Raw genomic sequence first — 7,081 nt, forward strand, 5'->3', positions numbered from 1 at the left:
ATCGCTTGGTACTGACTCCATGACCCCATGACTCACAATGGGGTTGGTACCAAGCGATATAAAGCAAACATGATTCTGGAGGCCTTTGAATTGCTTGGTATAGACCCCATGACCAATGTTATCACATTGGGGTTAGTACCAAGCAAAAAAAATAAGACAAGATTCTAGAGGCCTTTGAATTGCTTGGTACTGACCTCATGACTCACAGTGGGGTCAGTACCAAGGGATATAAAGCAGACAGGATTCCAGAGGCCTTTGAATCGCTTGGTACTGGCCCCACTGTGAATGTTATCACAGTGGGATCGGTACCAAGCGATATATAATAGACAGGATCTCAGAAAGGCCTTTGAATCACTTGGTACTGACCCCATGACTAACAGTGGGGTCGGTAGCAAGCGATATAAAGCAGATAGGATCCCAGAGGCCTTTGTTTCTCTTGGTACTGACCCCATGACTCACACTGGGGGTTGATACCAAGTGATATAAAGTAGAAAGGATCCCGGAGGCTTTTGTTCGCTTGGTACTGACCCCATGACTCACAGTGGGGTCAGTACCAAGCGATATAAAGCAGACAGGATCCCGGAGGCCTTTGTTTCACTTGGTACTGACCCCATGACACAGTGGGGTTGGTACCAGTGATATAAAGGAGACATGATCTCGGAGTCCTTTGTTTTGCTTGGTACTGACCCCGTGAATCACAGTGGGGTCGGTACCAAGCAATATAAAGGAGATAGGATCCCGAAGGCCTTTGTTTCGCTTGGTACTATTGACCCCATGACTCACAATGGGGTCAATACCAAGTGATATAAAGGAGATAGGATCTCGGAGTCCTTTGTTTTGCTCGGAGGACGATAGATGTAGTAGCGATGGCGTTTGGCTCTTGCTATTTTGTCGGAGACTCAGGTGAAAAAAATGAACACATGCAAGAAAGTCGATGAGTGAGCACATAGTACATACCATATTCACGCATCGTTGATGCGGTCGACCTTTTAAATGTTCGCACGAGTGGTATGAGTCGATAACGTCCCAAAACTCCTCGTGTGGTACTAGTTTTTAAGTCCCAAATCTCCCTTGTTGGAAGTAGTGTTCGGGGAGGATATTTTTGAGAAACGTACCCAAATTCCCATTGGACTCCTCTCAAACCAACAAATTAAGCAATTTGGGACATACATTTTTAAAAATTTACACTATTTCATAAAGTTTCTTTGCATGCTAAAATCCTTTTAGCTTTAAGTCTTATAGGAAATCCTCAAAGCTAACCGCCTCTGTGATAAGCTGAGACACCCATTTGCGTTGAGTTACCTACGTTGTCGTCCCTCTGCATTACCATTGCGGTCCCTCTGCATCGCCAACGCCATCGCCCAAAGCTTTTAATATTTTTTGCAGGTATGCCCATCTCTCCCTCCCTCTCTCCCTCCCTAAAGTTTCAATTGAAATCAAATTTTCTAAAGTAGTAGTGGGTTGCAAATGTGTAAACATGAAGGCCAAGTAAGTTTAAGGCCTTAAATTTTCAAGCCTGGAAGACATACTATTTCAGCTTACAAAATACAACTAAAATGCAAAATATGCCACTTTTATGTTTTTTATTTAATATATATAAAGGCTTCATCTAAAAAAAACAATAAAACTTACTGACCCCTTTAAGTCACTTTAAATTTAGGGGTCAGTACCAAGTGGTGATGGGCTCATGAATTCCGTGTGAGCCCTCTACCGCTTGGTACTGACCCCTCTTTTTTTGGTGCTAGTACTAAGCGACAGGGGGCTTGCGTGTGTATATCAAAATCTCCTTATCGCTAGGTACTTACCCCATGTCTAATAATCATGCATGTTCTAATTGATTGAAATGTTTTTTTAGGCATGTCTTCGAAAGAGTTGGACATTGTATACGAATCGGCGGATGATAAGGTAGAAGAGTCTTGTGCAAAAAAGCTGTTTATGTTCTTGTACAATGCACAAGCCCATCAGCGTATCCTGGAGTTGTCTTCAATGTTCAACAAGGCAATTTCTCTTGAGAATGTCATTAATTCTTGTAGGATTGTTCTCGATGACCATGAGTAGGAGTATGAAGACACTGTTTCTGCCAATATCGTTATGTCCAATGGTGAACAATATGTTCATCCATTTGATTTTGTAAGACAAAGTCATGAGATGAAGAGGAGGCTTAGCCGTTGTCTTGAAAAGATTCCCAGCTGAGCGAATAGAGTAGAGGAGAAGTGTCGCCTGCTCCAATTTAGTTATGGTTTTCTTTGTTTTCTGCATCTTCTTATACGGAGGACTCAGAGCCCGAGACAGTGACTTTGGCAAGCACTCAAGTGCCAATCGAGGATGATGGGGTTAAGGAAGAGGTGGCTATAGACCCAGCAGAGGAGAGGGCAGAGGCCGAAAAGAAAACCTTTGAGGCTAATACATCCCTTATCCCCTTCGATGTAGCACCTTCTGATGAGAATGAACAGGGAAAGTTGTCACTACCTTCCTTGCCAACCTTTACTATGGCAACCCAAGATGATTATGTATTATTAACAGACATTATGCACATTTCAATATTCGTTGAAGACTATTGCTTGGCTGACTTAGCAAATTTTAGTGAAGCAGACATGGGTTGGATAGAGGAAGGAGTTGACAATTATCTACTAGCTGATTATGCAGTCCAGGACTCCGAGTACCTACCTGGCAAGGAGATATTAAAGAAGATGTTCGATGAAGCTAGGACATGAAACCCAATTGCCTTCTTCTGAGGAGGAGGCTGCATCAATTTTCAACCATCTTGGTTTGGCAGATATGGGCAAATTTTTAGCACCAACAAGCGTGCATGAAGACAGTAAGTCCACGATCCCTTTGTGGATAAGATCCATGCTTGAGGGTGATGAAAATCATGTTGGAATTAGGGTTGCAGGAAAGCACACAAAGCTTGGAGAGGAAGAAGCAAGAATGCACACAACACACAGTGTATTAGATTGTGTCAATGTACAAAAGATAAGTTAGCCCTATAATGATGGGCGTATATACAAGCTGGGGGAAAAAACCTCCTAAAGAGGGAAAAAGTGCCCCGGTGGTTCTAAGTGTGTTCACACACATCACTGCCTATATATATGGCAACAAATCCTCCCTAGGAGTGATGGTGTGAACGAGAGCTGGCACTCATGTATAGGGAAGTGCCATGCCCGAAGTAGATCAGTCCACAAAGGGGAGCAAGCCCAAAGCTTTGCAGAAAACTTCGAACTTCTCACGAGGAAGCGCCTTTGTGAAAAGATCGGCGAGGTTGTCCTGTGTTGGCACATAGGCCAAGCTGATCTCTCCTGCTAAGAGTCTCTCCCTGACATAGTGATAATGCACCTCAATGTGCTTTGTGCGAGCATGAAAAACTGGGTTTCTTGCAACTGCCAATTCGCTCTGACTGTCAGTGTAGATAGAGGTGGCAGGCTCTTGTCCAACACCCAAGTCAGCCATAAGCCGTCTAAGCCACACACTCAACCGTAGCTGCTGTGAAAGCTGCCCTCCTGTACTCAGCTTCACAACTAGAAGTGGCCACAGTAGGTTTCTTCTTGCTCAACCAAGATATGCATGAGCTACTGAGAATGAAACAAAAACCACTTGTGGACACTCTTGTGTCATAGCAACCAGCCCAATCTGAGTCCGAAAAAGCATGTAAATTTGGCGACAACGATCCCCCCTTGGGATAAAACAACCCAAGATGTATGGTGCCACTCAAGTAGCGAAAGATGTGTTTAACTGCCTTCCAATGCTGAGACCCTGGGCTATGCATAAACCTGCTCACCTGTGAGACTGCAAACTGAATGTCCGGCCTCGTAATGCATACATAAATGCGGCAACCACCAACAGCTGTCCGGTAGAGTGGGACATCAAAGTGATCTCCAGCATCATGAAGACTCAACTTCAAACCTGTCTCCATTGGAGTAGCAATAGGCTTGCAGTCTTCAAGGCCAAATCTCCGCAACAATGTCTCAATATACTTTGTCTGACACAAAGCAATACCTCCATCACATTGCTTAAATTGTATCCCCAAATAATGATGCAAATGCCCCAAATCTAACATCTCAAAAGAGGCGTTCAAATCAGCCTTAAAATCAGCAATATGACTCTCATTTGGTCCTGTGAGCAGCATGTCATCGTCGACATAGAGAGCAATGATTAGATGTACATCATCCACACGTTTAACATACAAAGTGCTTTCTGTTGGACTAACCATGTGCAGTCAAATATGCATGTATCTTTTCATATCAAGCTCGTGGAGCTTGCTTTAAGCCATACAAAGCCTTTTTCAACCTGCACACTTTGTTTTCCTGCCCTCTTTGAAGAACAAAACCACGAGGCTGTGATACATACACCTCCTCATGCAAATCTCCATTCAAGAACGCAGTCTTTATGTCTAACTGATGTACATTCCAACCATTATGAGCTGCCAATGCACAAATGCTACGAGTGGTAGTCATACGACAAGTGGGAGCAAAGGTCTCATCAAAATCAATGCCCTTTTCTTGAGCATAACCCTTTGCAACAACAAGTCTAGCCTTATAGGTAGCGATCAACACTGCCATCTGGCTTTCGTTTCAACTTAAAAACCCACTTACATCCACAATGACCTTTTTACCAATAGGCAAATCACACAAAGACCATGTACCATTCTTCATTATAGCATCATATTCACTTTGCATTGCAGCCAACCAATTTTTTGATTTTTGTGCCTCATCAAATGAAAGAGGTTCTTCCTCTTCACACATACTAGACACAGCCAAAGCATAACAATTTGATGCATAAGAGGCATGCTGAAAACCTGAACGAGTACGACTAGACATAGGTGCATCAATTTTACTATCACGTAAGGTTTGTACCAGCCATTTAGGCATACCTCTAGCCTGCTCATTTTCAACCCCATCCTCATAAATTACATCCTGTAAATATGCATCAGAAATGGGCTGATCTATGATGTCGTTTGAAATCTGCATAGGCTAAATATTTGCCTCATTAGGACTTACATTTGAATTTCCACCTGTAAAAACAGAGGCAACAACTTATCAAATACATCCCGTGATCTCACACCTATCTCTTTGGTACATGATAACAAAGGCTGCACAACATCTTCCACAAAAACAATATCTCGACTAATCAAGATACGCTTTGACTGCTGCGGATGATACAATCTGTAACCCTTGCTCTCAGCACTGTAACCAACAAAAATGCATTTGACAGTCTTATCATCCAATTTTCTACATTGTTGCATAGGCACTAAAGCATAGGCCAAGCAACCAAAGACACGCAAGTGACCAATAGAAGGCTTCCTGCCATGCCAAGCTTCGTATGGAGTAACAGACTGCAAGGCCTTAGTGGGACACCTGTTGAGTACATATGCAGCACACATGACAGCCTCAAGCCAAAACGCATGTGGCAAAGCTTGGCTCTTGACCATACACCGTGCCATCTCCATAAGTGACCTGTTTTTTCTCTCAGCAACACCATTTTGCTGAGGGGTATATGGCACTGTACATTGGTGTTTTATCCCACGACTAGCCAGAAATGCATTAAACTCTTTAGACATGTACTCCCCCCCTCGATCAGAATGGAGGGTGCCCACAGTACAATTGGATACATTTTCAACCATAAGCAAAAACTGTTTGAAGCACAAAAACACTTCGGACTTTGCCTTCAGTGGATATACCCATGCATGCCTTGAGTAATCATCAATGAAAGTCACGAAGTACAAGTGTTTAATGACAGAGTTTGCATAGGCCCACATACATCACTATGTACAAGTTACAATTTGGGAGTGGCCCGCACAGAACCATCCTTTGGAAACGTAGAACGCTGCATTTTGCCCAAAATACAACCTTCACAAACATGTTTCAATGGTGCCTCAAGAGGGGGCAATGAAGCAACCATATCAAATTTCTGCAAACGCAGCAAACTAGCAAAGTTCAGATGACCAAAACGAGCATGCCATAGTTTTGCATCTGAAACTGCCTTTTCATCAGAAACTGCATTTACTGAATCTTCCACACACTTGTCATAAGAATTGAGCCTATACAGCCCACGAAACAAGGTATCAGATATAATAATTGTATCACCAGAAGTCAAATCATGAATAGTACATCTGTCATCCATAAATTTAGCTACAAGTCCAAGTCTAGCAAGTGCAGAGACAGATAATAGATTCTTCTTTATCCCTGGCACATACAAAACATCTAAAAGTGTGAAAGCATTGCCATTTGCAGCAATAAGCATAATTTTACCAATGCCCTTCACTGGGTAAGAAGCATTATTAGCACATGTGACAGTATTCCCATTAGGGACAGCCTCAAGACAAGTGAACATATCACGATGCGAGGTAATGTGCTTTGTAGCATCACTGTCAAAATACCATACATTAGAGTCAACAGAAACTGCCAAACATGCATCATGTACAGATGGGTCATACTGGCAATACACTGGCAATACACGCTAAACGCCCATTCTGTATCCTACACAACATTTGCAGAATCTGCATTTGTAGAAGCATCCGCTATTGTGGTTGCATTTGACTCTTTCTTCTTTGCCTCTTTAGCCTTTAGCTTAGGGCAATTCTTAATGACATGATCAGTTGCCTTACAATAGTTGCACCTGATCTTTTTCTTGCCTTTATCAAGAGCCTTCTCAGACCTATTGTTGCTACCTGTGGAAGGAGAAGAAGTTGCAGACCTACTAATAGGAGAAGAAACAGTGGAAGGGGCTTCCTTACCACTTCTTCTCTGCTAGGCAGCAACAAATGCCTGATCAACTGCACGCTGCCTAGCCCTGTTTTGCCTGGACTGGGCTTCTTATTGCAAGAGCTTGTTGACTAAATTATCATACTTGACAACATCAGGTCTGTCCTCAGTAACAAGTCTCCACGTGGAAGCAAAAGTCTGATATGACTCAGGTAGAACAGTCTGCACAAGAGAATGATCAGGAATAATCTCACCTGCAGAAATTAACTGTTCCTTGAGATCTTTAATCTCAGCAAGAAAAACATTCATGTCATCATCTTCTTGCATAATCTTCGATTCTAGATCTTTATGCAGGTAAGAGATTTTTGCCTCGTTACGACCTG

Source organism: Cibotium barometz, chromosome 4, assembly GCF_041138505.1.
Source record: "Cibotium barometz isolate CiBa-2024 chromosome 4, ASM4113850v1, whole genome shotgun sequence".
Taxonomy (NCBI): domain Eukaryota; kingdom Viridiplantae; phylum Streptophyta; class Polypodiopsida; order Cyatheales; family Cibotiaceae; genus Cibotium; species Cibotium barometz.